The 22,062-nt window shown below is 40.6% G+C and overlaps 1 protein-coding gene across 2 annotated transcripts in view; it reads left to right on the top strand.

Annotated features, from left to right (window-relative positions):
* LOC127570364 (voltage-dependent L-type calcium channel subunit beta-2-like) overlaps nucleotides 1-22,062 on the top strand; it is a 291,296-nt gene that overhangs the window by 85,694 nt on the left and 183,540 nt on the right. Inside the window, exon 1 of one of the 2 annotated variants that reach the window (XM_052015854.1) lies at nucleotides 21,259-21,284. The exons of the other annotated variant lie outside the window; for it this stretch is intronic. The gene's annotated coding sequence lies outside the window, so the exon portion shown is untranslated. Of the gene's footprint in view, nucleotides 1-21,258; nucleotides 21,285-22,062 lie in introns of those variants that run through there. 2 annotated transcript variants of the gene reach the window in all.

Raw genomic sequence — 22,062 nt, 5'->3', positions numbered from 1 at the left:
AACAGCAAATGTAACAGTGGCAATTATTTTTAAAAATGTGTTTGAGGCAGGAATATTGGCCAGGTTATTTCTTTGACTGTGTTATCTTTTACGCAGACATAAAAGTTTCACTAGAACTTTGGCTTAACACCTCTTTCAAAAGATATTGGAGGTAAATTTTCACCAACAGGGGTTGAAACTAATGATTGCAGAACCATTATTAACAATGCACAAATATCTTCATATTGACTGCGGCCACGTGACGTGTGAACAAACTGCATCAGCCCTATTTTTGCTTGCAACCAAAGTAAAAATGGTCCCCAGTACTCCTGGCAATGCAGGACCCTGTTAAAAGTAAAACTAGAACAGGCAGAAATTGGATCATATAATGTCACCTTTTGTGTACAAGAAAATTCAATTCCAATCAAAAATCACAAGGCGGCATGGTAGCGTTCAATTCCCGTCGCTGTCTGTAAGGAATCTGTACATTCTCCCCGTGTTTGCGTGGGTTTCCTCCAGGTGCTCTGGTTCCCTCCCACGTTCCAAAGACATATGTGTAGTTTAACATGAACTTAAATGGGTGCCACGGACTCGTTGGGGCGGAAGGGCCTGTTACCATGGTGTATAAGTAATATTTTTTTAAAATCATGTTTCCTCTGCCCTCCAGCCCAATCCTCTCCTCCTCTCCAAATAACTCCTTCTGGCCTCTTGCCCTTCCCTTTATCAAATGGTTCCATTGTCAATTACTTTCTCCCAATCACCACGGTCTTCTTCTCCACCATTCTCCCTATTGTCCCTTGCCCAAGCTGGAATCAAGTCTCGAGTATCAGAAGTGTAGAAGCAGCATGATCATATGGTACTATGAAATGTTTATTCACCACTCCTCATCATTCAGCTACCAAAGAAGCTAATGAGGCAACTGTTTTAAATATTTAATACAGGCAAATAATATACATTTGCTTTCACGTGAGTTTTAAACCAAATTTATAGAGTCATAGAGAGATACAGTACATAAACAGGCCCTTCAGCCTACTGAGTCCACACCAACCATCATTTTTACACTAATCCTACCCCAAGCAACTTTTATCTTTATTTAAAATGATGTAAAATCTCTTACAATAGATGAAGAAGCTCCATATGTAGAGGTTTTGACAAAGTTGCCCTTTTCCTGGACAAGAGGGCTGGCAAGGCTTCAAGTTGGCAGCTATCATTTTTTGCATCACTAATGCTCTGTATTGAAAAGCGTCTGTTTTGACCAGGATTGCTGCAAACAGAAGGCAGTATCTCGAAACAGTTTCTCTACTATTAAAGAACCATCGCACATTACAAATTGAATATTGACAAGTGAAACAAGAGTAAGTGAGTAAAAACAGCATGAAATAGAACGAACACAGCATTCAGAGTCCTATCATATTGAATCGTGAATGGTGGGTGGAAAATTAAACAATTAAGGATGAATGGGTGGGGGTTCCAGGGTTGGGTTGGTAAGCTGACGGGTGAGGTTGCTCAAGTTAGATTAGTTGATTGATTGGTTGTGGGGGGATAGCTTTCTCTTGAAAATTTGTTAGCGGGTGGTGCTGAGGTTGAGCTAGCAAATCAATGCATGCTGAGTTAAGAGGGCAGAATGATGGTTGGCGATGCTCTTGTTGGCTTGGTGGATCAATGGGTGGGAGTGCTGGGACTGAGTTAATAGATTGATGGGTGGAAATACTGATGTTGAGTTGGGAGATCAATGGGTGGGAGTACTGGGATTGAGTTGGTAATTGATGGGTAGGAGTGTTGTGGTTGAGTTGGTAGATCAATGGGTAGGAGTGTTGGAGATGACTTGGGGGATCAATGGGTGGGGGTGCTGGAGTTTTTTCAGCAGTTCAGTTGGTGTAGTTGCTGTTGTTGCATGAAGAGATCACTGTGTGGGTGTTCTAGGGTTATGTTGGTTGTGTTATGGTGATAGTGCTTTGTTTGGTTTAGTGGTGGGGGTTGCTTAACAAATTGCTGGGTACAGTTACTTAGGTTGGTTTTGTAGATTGATGAATAGACGTGCATGGGTTAGGTTGACAGATAGATGGGGTGGGTTCCTGGGGTTTGGTTGGCAGACAGATGGATCGCAATGCTCGATCTATGGGTATGGGTGCTGAGGTTGTGTTGACAGCTTGATGGGTGGGGATTTGGGTTAGGTTGGCAGGTGCAGGGTGCAGATCCATGGGTCAGGGTGTTGTGGGTGGGTCAGCAGACCAATGGGTATGACGCTGGGGTTAGAGTAACAATGCAATGGGTGGAATGAGTATCTTGTTAACAGCCTGGTGGGTGAGGATACTGGGATTGGATCGCCAGATCTCTGTGTGCAGGTGCTGGGGATAGGTTGGCAGAGTGATGGGTTTGTGTGGGCAGATCAGTGGCTGGGTGTTGTGCAAGATCCATAAGCCTGGGAGAAAAGGGTGGTTTTGCTGTAGGGGCAGGAATGCGGTGAGGTCAACAGAGAGACTGGTAAGTAGATTACCTCAATGGAGCTAGCTGAGGTGAGTGCCCAGTGCCAGATTCCACAGGCTGCCCAAGCAGACCCTGTTTAATTGTGTGAAAGGAAGCATCACAAGCTTGAGTGATGTGGGCCATAATTACAAGATGAAAATTCCAGAAGTCTCACCCAGGCAGACATGATCTGCCATTCAATGTTGCTGCATATTTCTGAATTTCTCCATATCTTAGCACTTGAGGTGCACGGAGAATCCAGAAGGAAAATAACAAACTGTACAACTCACAGTAATCCCTAGTTTTCCATTCCATTTTATTCTTCGATGAAAATGAATGTGCTCTTTTAGATTCCTCAGGAATGCCTAGCCTTCACACTCCTAAACATAAAACTTAACTAAGAACTGCACATCAACTTAAACGGACAATTGTCTTGATTGTCTTGATTTATCACAGTTTGTCACAAAAACTATATTACCATATTTTCCCAGGACAATGCTTTTGCATTGTTATAGCTAAATTGGGCAAAACTTGATGGTAGCATTTCTTAATACCTTCCATTCACAGACAGCTGCAAACTGCATGTATTGCTGGCACTCCAAAATCATTATTGCCTCAGGGCATTCTACTTGATAGCCAAGGAACCCATCTGAATCAAGAAATAGTCTCACTGCTCAAGTCAGGATTCCATGTAATAGATAAGAATCCAGTGCCATTTTAACACCTAATAAGGGTGGAGCATCCAGGATTGACACTCTGCTCATTCAAAGTTGTTAGTACAACGGAAAGGGCAGGTGTCAGAACTACCCTCGGTGCTCCATGGGAATAATCTGAGCTATTGCCAGTCTGGGTTCCTCCTGTCTCCAGGATCAGAAACCATTTTAAGGTCTTCCCTGCTCCCAAGCAAGTTGAGCTGCTGGCCCTCCCAGCCTGGAGCATTGGGATGCATGTACAACTTGCCATGTATATAGTAATTCACCATAAAACAGACAGGGCCTCCTGCCTTGCTTGTCAGGCACCTGATAGTTAAAATCGAACACACTTGTATAAAATATACTTGAATGCAATTCAGCTACAGATGATGAAATAAGTATCCAAACTGCCAAAGTTGTTAGTTAATAATAAAGATTTTTTTGTTCCCTTAATGCCCCTTAATTTGATATTCAGCAGCGTGTATGCCATCTGTAGATATTTGTCAGGCTACACTTTGAACTGTCCTTGGGAATTCTAATTCATATGATCAAACACACAGCTGCATCTCTCAGGGAACAGGTAGTAAGGACACTGTTCTGGCCAGACATAATTTGAAGCACATACAGCAGGCACAGCAGCTTACTCTTCTGACAGTGATTCAGATCGTCCAGTGAATTAGATCCAGGCTTGGTCATAAAGATGGAGGGAAGCAGAAGACAGATGGATCAGATTCTGCAAAGATAACACTGAAATAAGGCTGCTAATAATTTGTGGACTGCAAGGTATACCAGAGCAGCTGAAACAAATGTTAAACATGAACAGTTACTGTAGTTTCATTTGTCTAGTAGAGAAATTAGAAGAATTGCTTTGTAATGAGAGTCACAAGACATAGACAGTGGCTGTGTTAAGTGATATGTATTCAAGTTGTGCCATATCCACAGAAGTCTATTTAAAAATGAAAGGACCTGTAACATCCAAAAATGCATCTTTATCTGAGAAGAGGTTGTTTACTTCAAATAAGAAGTATTCATCCTTCCTGAAGGCAAACTCTGATATCTTTGAGATCAGGAGACCACTTCCTACAGGTTTCTTACACTGAAGAAAGGTAAAACCTTGAGAATGGTTCACTTGAGTCAGTGACACAGCTTAAGGCTCTGTGAAGCTGCTTGCTGTTTGCATTCTGCTACCCTCTTAATGCAGTGCTGTGGCCTGGGACATCGCCGGCGAGTACAGATTTCCTATGTAAGTGTTCTGATCTCTGCATTAATCTATTCATTACCTGACTGCTGTTTATTGTAGTTCTAACTGGTTTCATCACTGATCTGAAATTTCATCATGAGGTAGCATTAAAATTGAAACATAATTTTGCTTATTTGCTTTAGCTTCAAACTCACTGCTTACTTTTGTTCATATTTGTTCAAGGATATCAATAAGCAACTGTAAAAAAGAGTATTGGGTGGTTACTATGTGGATTTAATTTAAAATACGGAACTTAATCCTATTTAAGAAGTGAGGACAAACAAGGTCAAATTTGGATGTTGTTGATAGTAAATTACAATCATCACCATTGCTAGCCATGCTAAGTATGCAGGTGCAGAATGAAAGATAAACCTTATTTGTTGCTGTTTTGGAGTGTAATACTTAAACCTAACAGCTTCTTGGTCTAGTGAAATAGCTATTGAAAAATGTCCTTGCCACAGAGATTTGCAATAGTATCCAGCAATGGTAATCTTTATTGATTCACACTGAAATTACTGGTGAATTCATTGCAGAGGAGGATCAACCGTGTTGTCATAGATGCTTGCCAATACTTGCAAACTGATGATTGTACAAACTGGGGAATGTTGACATCTTTTGCCCTACCTAATTTCCATATTTGCATTAATAGAAATTTATTCAAAACAATTTTAACAGGGATATTTTTGGCCAATAATTTTCAATTATCCCCCCCACCCTTTGAAATGTGCATATTCACATACTTAAAATATAAATATTTTTGCCAACTATATTTAATTTTCTTATTAGACCTTTTCTAAAAACATAAGTGAATTTTACATTTCAATTCAATTAAAGTTGAAACAAACTTAATTTTTAAATTTGTGTTTGTGTTTATCTCTATATTTGTAATTAATCTTTAATGTTAATCACAGTGATAACTGGCAGCTCTTAACTGTGATCTGAATGATTGTGTTCTCAGATCACTCACACTGCAGCCAGGGGAGCAGCCTGTTATTCACCAGCTCAAGTGGAGATGATATTTCTCCAATTAGCAAGGAGAGACTGATGTGCCAGAAAGATATTCCTTTATTACAATTTTTATACTTTGTTTTTGCCCCATTTTATTCTTGTGTTCTTTACTTCTTGTACAGTGGACCTTACTGCCTAATATTGACCATTTTTTGCTCACCTTTTTAATTAATGGTTCACAGCTCTGTCATAAAAGAATGATCTGTTTGGTTGTTACTTTAATATGCTTATGACACACATCTTTATATCAGATGTTTAAAATAAACTCACATCAGAACAATTGGAAGCCTCTGTTTGGAAGTTTTTTTGATGTAGGGTGAAAATAATTACCTCCTGTTCTCAGGGAAGTTTGGATAATTTTAATAGCTAATTGGGCTCTGTTACAAATTCAATGGCTGTTATAGTCTTAGTAGATAAAAGGCATTATATTTAAATTCTATCTCCTGCTGCATTTCTAAATTTTGCAGATCTGCTATTGCATTATGCATTCTTAGGATGCCTAGAATCCATTTCCAATTAAGAAGTTCCAGCAGCCTTTGGGGGAAAAGGTACCCACTGAACTACATCAATTCATGTCAAAGTATACATTGAGAGAGTTGACAGATTGAAGAAATGTGTGAATTAGCAAATTCTTCCTTGGAGTAATGTCAAAAATAGAGATGTGTTTAGAGCACAGGTAAACATATGTCTGCTATATTCTGCTTAGGGCTTGAATGTTTCCGTTTTTAATTTTTGTTCAGTTTTTTTTTGTTTTATTAGCACTTAGCAAAACTGTGCACCTTTGAGTCTTAATAAACCTCAACAGGTGTATCAAATTTCAGCTACGATGAAACTCAAACAAATCATAGTTACTAATAAATACAAATGAGATTGGTTAGTAGCAACTTGTGGAATTCTTAAGGCAAAATTAATGTAAATGTAAATTTTGAATAGTTGAGATTTATTGCCTGCACAATTTTATTGGCAAAAGTAAACTAACAGGTAGTTTCCAGGCAGGCTTTCGGGGAGGAGGGCAGTTTTATTGATTAAAACTGAGAAACATAAATCCTAATTATACTGGGTATAGAAATGCAAGCAGACCTGAGATATAATCCAGTGTATCTAATTTGCATTAATCAACCGCTAAAGCTTTGTTAGCAAATGGACAACTGAAATAATTTGGAACAAGGATAAGAAAGGGCTTGAAATGAGTCCTATGGACTGTCACATGTTTGGAACAAATGAGTTTGATTGGCTAGGTGATCTTTCTTTTATTTATACCTTATGTTGCTTTTGTCATCTTTTCAAATTCACATGTGCCAAGTTCAAGAAAAATTAGCCAGGCTACAAAAAGCATGTGATTTGCTTTCATGCAAAGTATATTTGCTCAGGTCAGGAAACCCAGGATCAACCTCAGCCTTATTGTCTTTGACATCTTGCATCTTTTTCCACATGGAAAACCAGCCTTGCCTTCCCTTCAGATAGTGGTAATGACACCACTTCAGGCTGGTTATCTTCATCTCAAGTATTGCTACCCTAGCACCAGCAACAAGATCATAACATAGCAGTTCACAAAAGTGTATTGAGATAAAGGTTGACACCCAACCAAAGCTATTAGGAAATTCTGATGAAGGGTCAGCAGTCTGAGATGTTAATTCTGTTTCTCTCTCCACACATGTTGCCTGACCTACTGGGTATTTACAAGATTTTATGGTTATTTTGTTCAGATTTCTTGCATATGCAGTGTTTTGGAGATACTCAGAAAGATAACCAAAAACATGTTCAACGAATTTGTTTGATGGAGAATGCTAAAAGGGAAGCCAGTTGTGGAGTGATTTAGAAAGAGAACTCCCTAGTTTGATCTCTAGAAAGGCTAAGGGGATTAGGGGTGCTCAAGAGACCATCATTGGCTTAATGCACAGGATTGTGATGCTTCTCTGAGGTATTTTCCCATGTATAGGTTCTATACTAATGCAAGTTGCTGTGTTCAAATAGCTCACTTTCTCTGTAAACCTCTCAAGGCCGAAAACAACAACAACAACAGGATTATCACGTTACACCTGACACAGGGCCACGTAAGGGGGTATTCGAACAGTGTGGTAAGTTTTAAAGAGCATCTTCAAGAAGGTACAAAGAGTCTTAAAAAAGAAGTTCCAAATCTTAGGATATAGGCAGCAGAAAGCATTAGTAGGAGATACAAATTCTAGATTTAAGGATTTGGAGCCTGACAGCCAGTGTAGCTTGGAACTGGGTGGCAAATTTTTTGATGAAGTAAGCTGAAGTTTATGAAGGCCAGTGGTTATGAGGTTGGCCAGACCTGACTTAATCTAGAAATGAGTTTCTGACCTCAATATTTTCTCTGTTACTAAGGTGGCCTAGTCTCACCCAACTAACATCACCTGACTCCACCCTCACACTTCCCTTTATCAACTCAAAACTCAACCACAGCAAAGCTTCTCCAACTGACTCCCCAAACACAATCCAACAGAAACTACAGGTTATCTTATTGATAATGTCCAATCTCATTGAATCTTATTGATCTTAAACATCGTTGGCCAAATGGCCTGTCCAGTGCTGTACTGTTCTATGTTCTGTTCTATTGATAATGTCCAACCCTCCTCCAAGTCTCATGCAGACAAGTGTGAGGTGTTGCATTTTGGAAGAACTAAAGAAGGTAGGACATACACAGTAAATGGTAGGGCACTGAGGAGTGCAGAGGAACAAAGGGATCTGGGAGTTCAGATACATAATTCCCTGAAAGTGGCATCACAGGTAGAAAGGGTTGTAAAGAAGGCTTTTGACATTCTGGCATCCATAAATCAAAGTATTGAGTATAGGAGTTGGGATGTTATGGTGAGGTTGTATAAGACATTGGTGAGGCCCAATTTGGAGTATTGTGTGCAGTTCTGGTCACCTAACTATAGGAAGGATATCAGTAAAATTGAAAGAGTGCAGAGAAGGTTTACTAGTATGTTGCCGGGTCTTCAGGAGTTGAGTTACAGGGAAATATTGAACAGGTTAGGACTTTATTCCTTGGAGTGTAGAAAAATGAGGGGAGATTTGATAGAGGTTTACAAAATTATGAGGGGTATAGACAGAGTAGATGTGAGTACGCTCTTTCCACTTAGATTAGAAGAGATAAGTATGAGAGGACATGGCTTTAGGATGAAAGGGGTAAGGTTTAGAGGGAACATTGGGGGAAATTCTTCACTCAGAGAGTGGTGGGAGTGCGGAATGAGCTGCCATCTGACGTGGTAAATGCGGGCTCACTCGTTTTGGATAAATACATGGATGGGAGAGGTCTGGAGGTTTATGGACTGGGTGCAGGTCAATGGGACTAGTGGAATAAAGTTTCGGCACAGATTAGAAGGGCTGAATGGCCTGTTTTCCGTGCTGTAGTGTTCTATGGTTCTAAGTCAATCCTATAGCGAAGGAACTATGATGGAATGTTTAGGAGAATTTTCTCATCTTTATGATTAATTTTAAGTGAGCTTGCAACAAGGGTTAAAATTATCTTTATCAAAAGTGCCCATTTCATAATAGAGAACTTTACCTGAGTTAGGAAATGGGGACTACCAAGTAATAAGATACTAAGATTTATTTTCTTTACTGACACACGTCAGAAGATTTTGAACAGCAAATTCATCACAAACTCCATAATGTAAGTATAATTTTGTGCCAAGACAAACTTCTTGTGGCTGGCTATTATATTTTAAAAATCAGATGTCTTTGTCCTTTAGCCAGGACATTTGTGGTCAAAGCCTTCAACAGGTCAATAAGGGCAATAACCTCAACATCTAATAGTGTGATGCTCACCATTTCTGAGCTTAGATGCCACATAAAGCTGTGCCAAATAATGTAATACTCCAATGCTTATTTTCTGGTTGGTGGATTTGGTCCCATTGGTGGGAATTGGGTGCATAGGACCATAAGACTCATCTCCTCTGATTCCCACCATCTGGTAACCTGTAGAACCCTGGATGTTAAAGGGGAATATTAATTCCCCAAAATTTCTCTGATTCTTGGGCAGCTGTATCACCCAGTTCCTTCTGTAGCCATTCACAACAAACACTTTTCACTGGCTTTGGATTTCAGCTTTTTGGAGTAACTTATTTTGAGTTAGACCATGGAGTATATATTTCTGTTGAGAAACAAAGGACTGCAGATGCTAGAATCTAGATGAAAAACATGATGATGCTGGAGGAACTCAGCAGGCCAGGCAGCATCTGTGGAGAAAAGCAGGTGATCAATATTTCAGGTCAGGACCCTTCTTTAGGAATCACAGGCACACATGAAGTTCCCTCAACAGAACGCTTAGATAGATTATCCATTTGGTGCTTTGGAAATATTTGTGAATCTTTCCAGCTTGTCTTTTATACTTGTGTGTATCATTGAGAAAGGGGATTTTCATGACCTTTACTCTTGTTGGTTTTCAGTTGTTCACCACCAATGGGTGTGGAAGGATTACAGGGTCTTGATGTGGCCTGTTGGTTTTGGAATTGGTTAGGTCTGTCCATAGCATTCTGTTTCTTTAGACTTGCATTTTAGTGTCATTGTGTTGGTGCTCCATTTTTAGCTGCACCTCATGCTGCCTCCAACATGTTCTTCTGCATTCTTCATTGAAAGAGATTGGGTTGCATATTTTTATTAATCAGGTGCAGAATATGCCAAACCTTGAGATCACAGTTCATAGCATAGGGTGAAACACTTTGCTGCTATTACTTATGGAGCACAGCATCTTGACGCCCAGTTTTGACATGCCAGATCCCATTTAGCATGATGGCAGTGCTGTATAACACCATGGATTGGTCCTCACTTTGAAGATGAAACTGAGTCCACAAGGACTACGTGAATGTCACCCTATTAATACAACAGATGGATCTGCAATTAGTAGATTAATGATGGCAGAACCAAAAGCTTCATTTTTCTGCTTCAGTTGACTCCCTCACCACCAGACCGCATTGGACTAGATTTGATTGGACTATTCTGAGTATGAACACAGTCTTTTTCCCAGGGTGAAAGCGGCTAACGCAAGGTGGCATAATTTTAAGGTGATTGGAGGAAGGTATAAGGGGGATGTCAGAAGTAAGTTTTTTACACAGAGAGTGGTGGGTGCGTGGAACGCACTGCTGGCAGAGGTGGTGGAGGCAGATACATTAGGGACATTTACTAGACTCTTAGATGGGCACATGAATGATAGAGAAATGGAGGGCAATGTGGGAGGGAAGGGTTAGATAGATATTAGAGAAGGATAAAAATGTTGGCACAACATCATGGGCCAAAGGGCCTGTACTGTGCTGTAATGTTCTGTTCTTTTTTCCCAGGGTAGGGGAGTCTAAAACTAGAGGGAATAGATTTAAAGTGAGAGGGGAAAGATTAAAAGGGGAGCTGAGGGGCAACTTTTTCACACAGAGAGTGGTCGGTATGTGGAACAAGCTACCAGAGGAAGTGGTAGAAGCAAATACAATTACAACATTTAAAAGACAAAAGATAAGAAAGATTTAGAGGGATATGGGCCAAATGCAGGAAAATGGAATTAGCTCAGGTTGGCAACTTGGTCAGCATGGAGGAGTTGGGCTGAAGGACCTGTTTCTGTGCTATATAACTCTATGACTCTAGGTTGGCTTAAAAAGTATGAATCTGCAATTATGACTTCGTCAAAATGTTGATGACTAGTCTGAGAAACAGCTCCCCTTTGTAATTTCAGCACATGTGCCTAAATGTGAGGGAGCAAGGTTTCAAAGAGTAGACCAGGCTGTGTGTTTGTTTATTATGACTGAATATGATGCTGAGATTAATGTTTTATTGGATTTAAATTAAAAATAGCTTGTTGTAGCAGTTTGGTGCAAATAAGTGGCTTATTAGGACATATCAGAGGGCAGTTAATAAACAACTTGAGGGTTGTTGAGGGTTTGAAATCACATGTATAAGGATAGAAAATTTCATTGCCTAGAGAACATTAATAAACGATAAAGGTTTTTATGATAATGCAGTACTTTAATAGTTGTCTTACAATTCCACCTTAATTTAACTGACTGATTTGAAATCCCCCAACTTTAGATAAGAAACTATGGAGGCCCTTGAGACATTTGCTTCATCGTTAGCTGTTGGTGAAGTTCCTGAAGAGTGGAAGGTGACTAATGTTGTTCTGTTGTTTAAGAAGGGTAGCAAGGATAAATTAGGGAACTACAGGCCGGTCAGCCTGACGTCAGCAGTGGGGAAGTTACTGGAGGAAATTCTGAGGGACAGGATCTACCAGCATTTGGATAGACAGAGTCTGATTAGGAGGAATCAGCATGGCTTTGTATGTGGAAAGTCCTGCTTGATGAACCTTTTAGAGTTTTTTAAAGAGGTAACCAAAAAGGTAGATGAGGGTAAGGCAGTGGATATTATCTATTAGGACTTTAGCAGGGCCTTCGACAAGGTCCCGCATGGTAGGCTCATGGACTAGCTTGGAGGGAGGAAGCAGAAGGTGGTGGTTAAAAGTTGTTTCTTGGAATGGAGGCTGGTGACTAGTGGTGTGCCGCAGGGGTCGTTGTTGGGAACCTTGTTACTTGTTATTTATATAAATGATTTGGATGCGAATGCACAAGTCTTGATCAGTAAGTTTGCAGATGACACAAAATTAGGAGGTGTTGTTAATCGTGAAGAAAGTTATCATAGATTACAGGGGGGTCTTGGATCAGTTAGGTAAGTGGGCCGAGGAGTGGCAAATGGATTTCAGTACAGATAAGTGTGAGGTGATGCATTTTGGAAAGTCAAACCAGTGTAGGACCTATACTATGAAAGGTAGGGCACTTGGGAGTGTAATGGAGCAGAGGGACCTCGGAGTACAAGTGCATAGTTCATTGAAGATGGAGATTGGAGATGGGACATTATGTTGCAGTTGTACAAGTCGTTGGTGAGGTCGCACTTGGAGTACTTTGCACAGTTTTGTCACCCTGTTATAGGAAAGATGTGGAAAGAGTGCAGAAAAGATTTACGAGGATGTTACCAGGACTAGATGGTCTGAGTTGTAGGGAGAGGTGGCCAGACTAGGTCTTTATTCCTTAGAACTTAGGAGAATGAGGGGTGACCTTATAGAAATGTTTAAAATTATGAGCGACATAGATAACGTGGACAGTAACAGTCTTTTGTCCAGGATGGGGGACTCCAAAACTAGGGTGCATAAATTTAGGGTGAGAGGGAAAAGATTTAAAAGGGACCTGAAGGGCAACTTTTTCCACACAGAGGGTGGTAAGTATGTGGAACGAGCTGTCAGAAGAAGTGATTGAGGCAGATACGTACAATAGTATCATTTAAGAAGAACTTAGATAGGTACATGGAGGAGCAGGGCTTAGAGGGATATGGGCTGAATGCAGGAAATTGGAACTAGCTAGGGGGGCCAAAGGGCCTGTATATGTGCTGTATTGCTCTATGACTCTATGACAGGGTGCAACTTGAATTCAAGTCCCTAGATTGTTGATCTGGGTTATTACTCCATCTCAGGTGTACTAATGTATTCGTTTAGTATTACTTCAAGAAAGCCTGATACTCATTAGAGCATTAAATAATTGTTGTAAAGTTTTTAGATAAATGCTGGGGTATTAGAGTCATGGAGCCATACAGCGTGTAAGCAGGCCCTTTGGCCCAGCTCATCCATGCCGACTGTGTTGCCCAGCAAGCTAGTCCCACCTGTCCGCATTTGGCCCATAGCCCTCTAAACCTCTCTTATCCATGTACTTATCTAGATGGCTCTTAAATGTTACTAATGTGCCCATCTCAACTGCTATTTCTGGCAGCTCATTCCAAATACACACCACACTTTGTGTGAAGAAGCTGCCCCTGATGTCCCTTTTAAATCTCTCGCCTCTGATCTTAAACATACACCCTATGCCTTCTTGTTTTTAGCACCCCTTCCCTGGGAAAAAGACTATGTGCTTTCACCCTGTCTATGCCTCTCATGATTTTATATACCTCTGTCAAGTCACCCCTCAATCTCCGAAGTTCCAGGGAATAAAGTCCTAGTCTATGCAACCTCTCTTTGTGACTCAGGCCCCCAAGTCCAGGCAACATCCTGGTAAATCTTTTCTGCACTCTTTCTAGTTTAATGATATCTTTCCTATAACAGTGTGACCAAAACTGTACACCATACTCCAAACCTACTCCATATTGCCAGACCTCTGTCCAGTACTGGAGGTCAGGAGAAACTCAATATCAGAACACATTCCCTACCATCAAGTTTGGGTCTTGCCGGCACTTAATGTGGAGAAATGCCAGAGGTTTCTAACAGTTCTCATGAATTCTCAATGCTTCTGTGAAAAATTAGCAGCAAGTCATGCTGCACATACTAAGTGTGCATATGGAGGTTAAAACTCATTACACAAATTGTATTCACATTGCAGATCACTAACAGCATTTATAAGGCTTCACTGGAAATATGCTGGAAAAAAAATAAAAATGATCAGTTCTTGCTGTTATCCTGCTAGTCACTGGAATATATACAAGTGAGTGCATGCCTGAATTACAGAAGTCCTTGGTCCTCACCATCCCCCAACAACATTGCTCTTACCGCTACCTTCCCATTCCAACCTTTTCATCCCACATCAATTTTCCTGTCTGGGATCTTAAATAAAGTCATGCTCAAGGTCAACTTTCAGAATTGTACCTGGTTTTAGGCGAAAAGGAAAGAAAATCAGAGTTTTGTTTTATGTTTATTTTTCTAGTCTACTTGTTTCTGTTTTAAAATGGCCTCTGTAGCAGATCTTGAGAACTGCACAAAATCATGCAGTGAAGAGATACTTCATACTATTTCTATTTGCAACTGAGCAATGGAAGAAGTTTGTTACAGACTGAACAGTAGATTCTCTGAGCAATGTATTGTGAGATTCAGGATGAGGTATCTTGAAGGTTGGACAAGAATCTGAGTAAAGGAGAGGAAATCATAGGGTGAGTCACACTGACAGTTCTAAATATCCAGTTATGCTGCAGCACTTATAGAAGCTTGTCAACTGCAGTATTACTCAAAACAAGGAGAATAAAACTCAACAATGGGGATATGTATATCGGTGGATTAATTTCATAAATTTGAAGTTGCTTTGCTCAGTGCATCAAAGCGTCATTGTCTAGCTGAACAAACATATTGCAGTTAGATGCCAGATCTCTGCCAGCATTGGTTGGCTATTGGCCAATCTTCTGCCACATGATATGTGCACCAACTCCTATAATTTTCATTCCCTTCTGTGAGTTGATATCTCACCTATGCCCGACATCTCACTTAAACAGTTCAGCAGTAACAGCAATGTTAATTGCAAGGAAACATATATTTATAAATTGACCCTACCATGAAGCTGGATAAAGACTCAAGTCACACAGCATGAAGGAACAATAAATATTACCTTTCACTCTATTGTGCTGCGCATAAGGAGAATCAGTGTATGGTCTTCATAGCCTATTTAGGGAGAATCATAGATATAAAATGTCATTTTAAACATTTCATTTTTCAGATTCACTCTGGGATTATTTAGATTATATTCTGAAGAGCTGGGAGCAATGTGATAAATTCAGTTTTGTCAGTCTCTGAAAGATAACTTCATTGATGAAGGATGATTAAACCAACACTTTGATGCATGTGCTACAGGAGTTAATCTTCCTATGAGGGAATGTTGTTGTTGGCAAAAGGCCAGCAGCATTGTCTTCCTATAAGCTTTGTTTAATATAACGGCCCTCTAAGCAGAAGCCCAGCTCTCCAGCTGCTGATTTGTGTATAATCCACACTCTGGATACTCCTGGAAAGATCTTGAAATATATATATACATACATACATATATATATATTTGCAAATAAAATGACTGAATAATGGCATACAAAAGAGAAAATGATCACTTCTCTGTTTCAGCAATAAATGAAATGGCACGGTGGAAAGATGAAATCAGAGAGTGAATACATCTTCATCCTTGTCCATGTAATTTACTTCTGCAGAAACAAATGTTGTTTCATGCAGCAGTGTGAGAATAGCACTATTTACATATGAAATTCCAAATATGGTTCTATTCACATCTAGTACTTGCTGTTGATGTGGGTAAATTTCTACTTCACAGACAATTCTGCATCACGTCATCAAGCTGTGACATCAACACTGCCCACATTATCATTTTAACATAGCCCATGGGTAATATATCCTTTCTGAAATGTGTGGGTGCATACACCTTGTTTCAAATTGAATGTTAGCTCTGACATTCCTAGATTTAATTTTAACAGGGTATGCTCAAAAGATCTATTATTCTTTGCAATTTAAAATTTTATTCATTGGTGTTGAACAGATTGATCCTTCCTTTGTCCTGAATTACCATGGCAATCACAAAGACTCTAATGTCCAACTATGATACTAACTCATTACAAATAAAATTACTTGTCTAGGTTATTTCAACAACATCTCCAAAATAGGAAAGACAAGGGCAATAGTGCTAAGGACCACCTCTGCCTGCAGGTTCCCCTTTGAGTCACACATCTCCTGACATGGAAATACATTGCCGTTCCTTCATCATTGCTGTGTCTACATCCCCACAGTTTCTTCATCAGAAGGACTGGAGTGGTTCAAGGTGAATCACCACTGACTCGTCAAGGAAACAATAGATTGCAGGTCCTATGAAATTAGTTTAAAAAAAAACATGGATTACATTAGTTTTATTTTGTTCACAAAGTTCACTCAGCACAGTTGGGGAGCCATCAGGGTGCTCTACTCCGATTGTTTGCAGTTATTCCAACACATTATGCCTGTGCTTAATTGTCCAATGTTTATGATCAAGGTGGCACCTTGATTTTTAGTCAGATGTCACAAAACATACTTTGCCAATTTATCAGTGTCATGGATCAGAAGATAATGAATGCTTATATAGTGACTTTCAAGGCCTCAACAGCTAATTAAATACTTCTGAATATTCATTTGTAGATGGCCACTTATCTTCCACTTCCCATTAATTTCACCTCATTCAAAGCCAGCTGCCGATATTCTGACTTTCTCTTTTACTTTTACTTTTGTCATTCACAGGAAGTGGTTGTTGCTGGCAAGGGCAGTATTTATTCTCTATCCTCAAATGGCTTTCCAAGGGTTAATTAAGAGTAAACCACAGGTCTAGGGTCACAAATATCTACCCTGTCTATGCCACTCACAACTTGGTAGACAAAATTATGGGAGGCACAGATAAGTTGAATCGTGAGAGATTTTCCCCTATAGTCCAATTATTTACAACTAGAGGGCATAGGTTTAACATAAGGGTTAGGAGGTTAGAGGGGATCTAAGGAAGATTTCATTTTCATCCAGAGGGTGGTTTGAACCTGGAATGCATAGCCTGAGTGGGTGGTGGAGGCAGAGATTCTCACAACATTTAAAAAGTATCTTGATGAGCACTTGAATCACCAAGGCATAGAAGGCCTCAGATCAAGTGTAGGTTAATGGTATTAGTTATAGATGGGTTCTCGGTGGTCAGCATTGATATGGTGGACCAAGGCCTATTTCTATGCTATGTGACTCTGTACTTGTATGACTCTATGAAATAGACCAGAATCCAGTAAGAATGGCAAATTTCCTTTCTTAAAGGATATTAGAGAAACATGAAAGGATATTTTTATAACAATTTGATTGATTCATAATCAGTATTACTCACATTGACTGCCTGCTTTTCTCCACGGATGCTGCCTGGCCTGCTGAGTCCCTCCAGCATCATTGTCTGTGATCTGCATCTCCCCATTGCCAGTCACTTCAATTCCCCTCCCACACTATCACAGATATGTCAGTCCTTGGCCTCCTCCACTGCCAGGAGAATTCCAAGTGCGAACTGGAGGAACAGCACCACGTTTTCCATCTTGGAACCTTGCAGCCTAACGGCATGAACATTGAATTCTCCCACTTTAGGTAATCCCCACCCCCTTCCCCACAACCCCTCTACCATGCTTCTTCTCTTCTTCCCTTTCCTAGCCTCTTTTTTTCTACCTCTTTTTTCTCTCTCTCCTTACCTTTCACCCATCCCCCAGTGGATCTGCTCTCCCCTCCTCCACACCTGCCTATCACTACCTCTTACCTGCATCTACCTATCACCATCTCGTGCCCACCCCGCCTCCCCTCTTTTGTCCACCTATCACTGCTCTGCTTTTCCCTCCTATATATTTGGCTTCCCCTTATCCTATCTTCAGTCCTGAAGAAAGGTCCTGACCCAAAACATCGACTGGCTGCTTTTCTCCACAGATGCTGTCTGGCCTGCTGAATTCCTCCAGCATCACCGTGTTTTTCACCATTACTCATATTGGATCTTTATTCCAAAATTCACTTAATTGCTTGAAATTATAATCCCTAGTTGTTGTGAGATTGGGGGCTCAAGCCTCCAGACCCAATGGTACTGTAATAACTGTACCTTCCTGATCCAGCAACACCTCATTTAAAGTTTGCATTCTTGTGTTCATTTCTGTTGTAGTCCATCGAATCATGTTGTACAGCACAGAAGTGACCCCCTTCAGCCCACCAGGCCCAGGCTGATCTTTTTGCCCATCTACGTTAATCTCATTTGCTGTCATTAAATTTGTATCCTTCTATGCCTTACCCACTTAAATGCCTGTGTAAATGTATCTTAAACATAACAATTGTATGTCACCCCACCACCTCCTCTGGTAGCAAGTCCCAGATATCTAGTATAAAAAACTTTCCCTTCAAATCCCCTTTAAACTCCTTCTTCTCACCTTAAATCTAGGCCCTTTTGTTTTTGATACCCCTGCCATGGGAAAAAGATTCTGATCATCTGCCCTATCTATGCCTTCTATAGTTTTATAGATCTCTATCAGGTCTTTCCTCAGGCTCCTTCACTCCATGGAAAGGAACCTCAGTCTATCCAATCTCTCTCCATAACTAAGGTCCTCCAATCCGGGCAACATCCCGGTGAATCTTCTCCGCACTCTTTCCTGCACAGTCACATTCTTCCAATAGTGGGGTGAACAGAACTGCACACACAACTCCAAATTGCAACATAATATGCCGTCTTTTATATTCTATGCCCCGACCTACAAAGGCAAGCATGTCATATGCTCTCTTTATTAGCCTATCTACTTGTGTTGCCACTTTCAAGGGACTATGGATTTGAAACCCAAATCCTTCTATTCATTAACATTCTTTAGTGCTCTACCATTTATGATATATGTCCTACCCATATTTGACTTACCAAAGGGCATAACCTTGCACTTGTCAAGATTAAATTCAATCTGCCAGTGCTCTACCCAACTTTCTATCTGATCTATATCTCTTGTAGCCTTAGACAAATGTCCTTGCTATCCACAACACCACCAACTTTTGCAGAAAGGAATGGCAGGTATCGTGTCTCCTGAAGCTTGATATCTGCCTCTGCTCCCGATGGATGTGGAGAGATGTGTGCTCTGTGGCAATTGAAGGGCGAAGTGTGCGATTATGGATTTGTACATCTCCCTCAACAGGTTTAACTGCTTGTTTTGAAACCCCTCAGGAAATGATTGCCATTCCACATCTTTTCTTGGTGGCAGTTTAATCTTCACTACTGTAATCTAATCATTCTGGTTAATTGGAACTGATACTCTGAGTTTCTCCATGGTTACCATTTAGAGTGCTTCACAAGCAATGTTCATCTCTCTGTGTATATATGCATTGCTCTCTGATGTGATAACCAACTTTTTCACTGCCCCATAAATGATCACAAAGGGTCTGAGGGCAACAGAGCTAGTGTAATTTTCTTCTACTCTTCTACTGTACATAGGAATATGTCAGATAACATAGGTGCTGGGTTCAAACCCTGCGCCAGATACTTCCAGCATGGAGATTGGAGCTTGAGTCTTAATTCAGTCTTGCCATTCACTGAGATGGTTGTGTCTGGGGATGTGAATACCTCTCCCCAACCCCTTCTTACCACGTAGGGCTAAAAGGAGCTCTTGAATTCCAAAACAAATTGGATGTAAAATGTGAACCAAAAGCACTGGTCCTAGAATCTGGTGTAGTGAAGAGGAATATAATGTTATTTAATTGTCTTGAAGCCTAAGCCTTGTTCACTGACCATTCCTCAGAAATGGTCTTCAGTTGTGCAATGTTATTTGATATTGTTTTGGATTCTAGCAGATGGTTCAGGTGGGTGGAAGGTGGAAGGAGCCGGGAGAAGGTGGAATGTGGGAAGAGGCATAGTTCAACAAGTTGTTGAGTGCCTTCTCCTCATGGGCAGGTGCTTCTGGCACCTTTCCTCATTCAAGCATGACATCATTAATGAGCTAGGACCTGCAAGTTGATGATCCTTTCTGCCAGAGACACCATCAGTCTGCTTCCCCTTCACCTAGTACAAGGTCCTTACATTAGAATGTAATTGCCAACAGCCAAGTTGAGTAGGGGCCTGAAATGAATGATAGGTGAATAAATTGAATAAGCTTTCGAACAATAACAACCCACGTTCTTATACTGCTTTTAATACAGCAAAACAACCCAAGGAGCAAAATCAGACAAAAAGTTGCATTGATCCAAATATGGAGATATCAGCAGGGATGACGAGAAGCTCAGTCGACTGTGCTATGTGGAGGAATGTGAGAAAGAATTTAAATTTGCCCATGTTTGGAGGGGCATGTTAAATTGTGGCATGTCATACAAATACACACATATGGATATGTACTAATTGTATTCAACAGTTCCAGGCAGTCTCCAGGTTAAGACAAGGTTCCATTCCTAAGAACCATTCATAACCCGATTTTTTCCGAAGTCGGAAATGAACAGAAACAGTGTGTGGGAGACGGTCACAGAAACAGCTATGATGGTGGAGACAGCAGCCGTGGGAAGAGTGGCCGCCAGCTGGCCTCACTGACTCAGTGAGTGAGGGAGTGAGTCTGCTCAGCATTCCCAGCTCTGCTTAGCTCGACCCAGCCCCCGATTGCTGCAGCTTGGCGGGGGAAGGGGGGTGGGGAGGTGGGGAGGGGTGGGGGAGGAGGGCACAAAAGGCACACGAAAATGCCCTGTTCCCACACAGTGGAAGATGCCTGCAGCCCCGCAGCAACAGGCAAATTCATCCCGATGGTCTCCCAAGCACTTGTCCATATGTATAGGATGTTTATAAGTCGGGTGCTTGTAACCCAGGGAGGACTTGTACAGGGCTGCCTATGTCCATGCTGCTCCAACTCCCCTGCCCTGCATGTGCCCCTGTTTATAGGAGTTGGGGCAGAGGCTAGGAAGGAATTTCAGAGCTTAGTCTCTGATCAACTAAAGGAATGGACTCAGGTGGTAAGGTGTAGAAAGAAGGGGATTAAACAAAAGGCCAGAACCATAGCCGAAAAAGCTTACAGAGATCTGAAGAAAGGCATAAAAATTTGAACTATTAATTGAAGAGGCATCAGAATAGACCACAGAGCACAGAAACGATGGCCAAAATGGAACACTGAATTTTTCTTCAAATGAATAAAAATATACATTACTAATATGCAGCCAAAAGCAGAAAAAGAATTTGACTTTTTTAGATTTAAGAATTATTTTGTGTTCACTTGCAATTCCCTTCTTTGTCCAATTGGTAACAAATACTCGAGTATCCTGGGATTTTGAAGGGCCATGAAGAGGCATTTAAAGTGCAGGTTTCCACCCCCTTTATGTAAATGACTCCCTTTCTGGGACTTATCCTGAGGCAGATTCTGAGGCCAAAACCAGCGACTGGAAGTCCCACATTTCCAGTGGTGGAGCAGGGCTCCAGTATTTATATATTGATATTAAATGACTGGAAAATGTAAATTCATTACCCCTCTATCATTGGTGCTTTTGAATTATTCTTCGACGCTGAAATCTGGTGAGCATTGCCATGGAAACAAACACCCTCTGGTTGCGAATCTGTGTTCCTAGCATTTCTCTGCAGACTGTGAGCATCTTCTGAGGCTGGGAAATGGTGCACCGATCGGTCTGGAGCAAGGTGACATGTCATGTTTTTATATAACCTAGCAACCCCAAAGCAATCAATTGAATTTAATTTATTTTTTTAAATTCTTATAATGAAGCTTCCCTATTTAAAAATAAGATATTCTTGTTAAATTACGTATATTCTTCACAGAAAGTGTAAATATCGTAGTTTGTTCAGGGAAAGAACAGTACTCAATAATTAATTCAAGTAATATTAACTATTAGATATTTAGATAAATATTTAATGTATTATACTGTTGCTAATTTGTTTTTAACTTATAACTGTAATATTTTTGTTAAAGTAGTGCCTTCCTCAGAAATAAACTGTAACCCAGAAATAAATGTTTGATTCAAAATGGATTAATTCAGAGGGATCTGCTGAGGGGAACTAAGAACTTTGTAAATGGTACTGACCCGCTTGTTAAGTGGGAAGGCAGAGGCCCTCATTTATAATCCGCCTTCAATCAACCCACACTAATCAGTACTGATAGTTGTAAAATTTAGCCTGGATCTACTTAACTAATCTAGATTGACGTGAGTTAAAGCAGAGCAATAGAAATGAAGCGAGTAAGCGAAAGTGAGAGAGAGAGAGACAGAGAGACAGAGGGAGAGAGAAAGAAAAGAGAAGGGGAGATTGGAATTAACGTTTCCAGGTGATTCTGAATGCGTTGTTTCTCCTCCTGAAAATTGTTGCTGTCAGCTTACTTGACTCTGCCTGTGGGGCTCTGATCACATCAGGTGTACCATGTGACTCTGCAGCTACCAGGGAGTAACACTAGGTAAAAATTAGC

The sequence above is a fragment of the Pristis pectinata genome, chromosome 5, assembly GCF_009764475.1.
Source record: "Pristis pectinata isolate sPriPec2 chromosome 5, sPriPec2.1.pri, whole genome shotgun sequence".
Lineage (NCBI taxonomy): Eukaryota > Metazoa > Chordata > Chondrichthyes > Rhinopristiformes > Pristidae > Pristis > Pristis pectinata.
The sequence above is the reverse complement of the archived record's forward strand: the minus strand, read 5'-3'. Positions and strand labels throughout refer to the sequence as shown.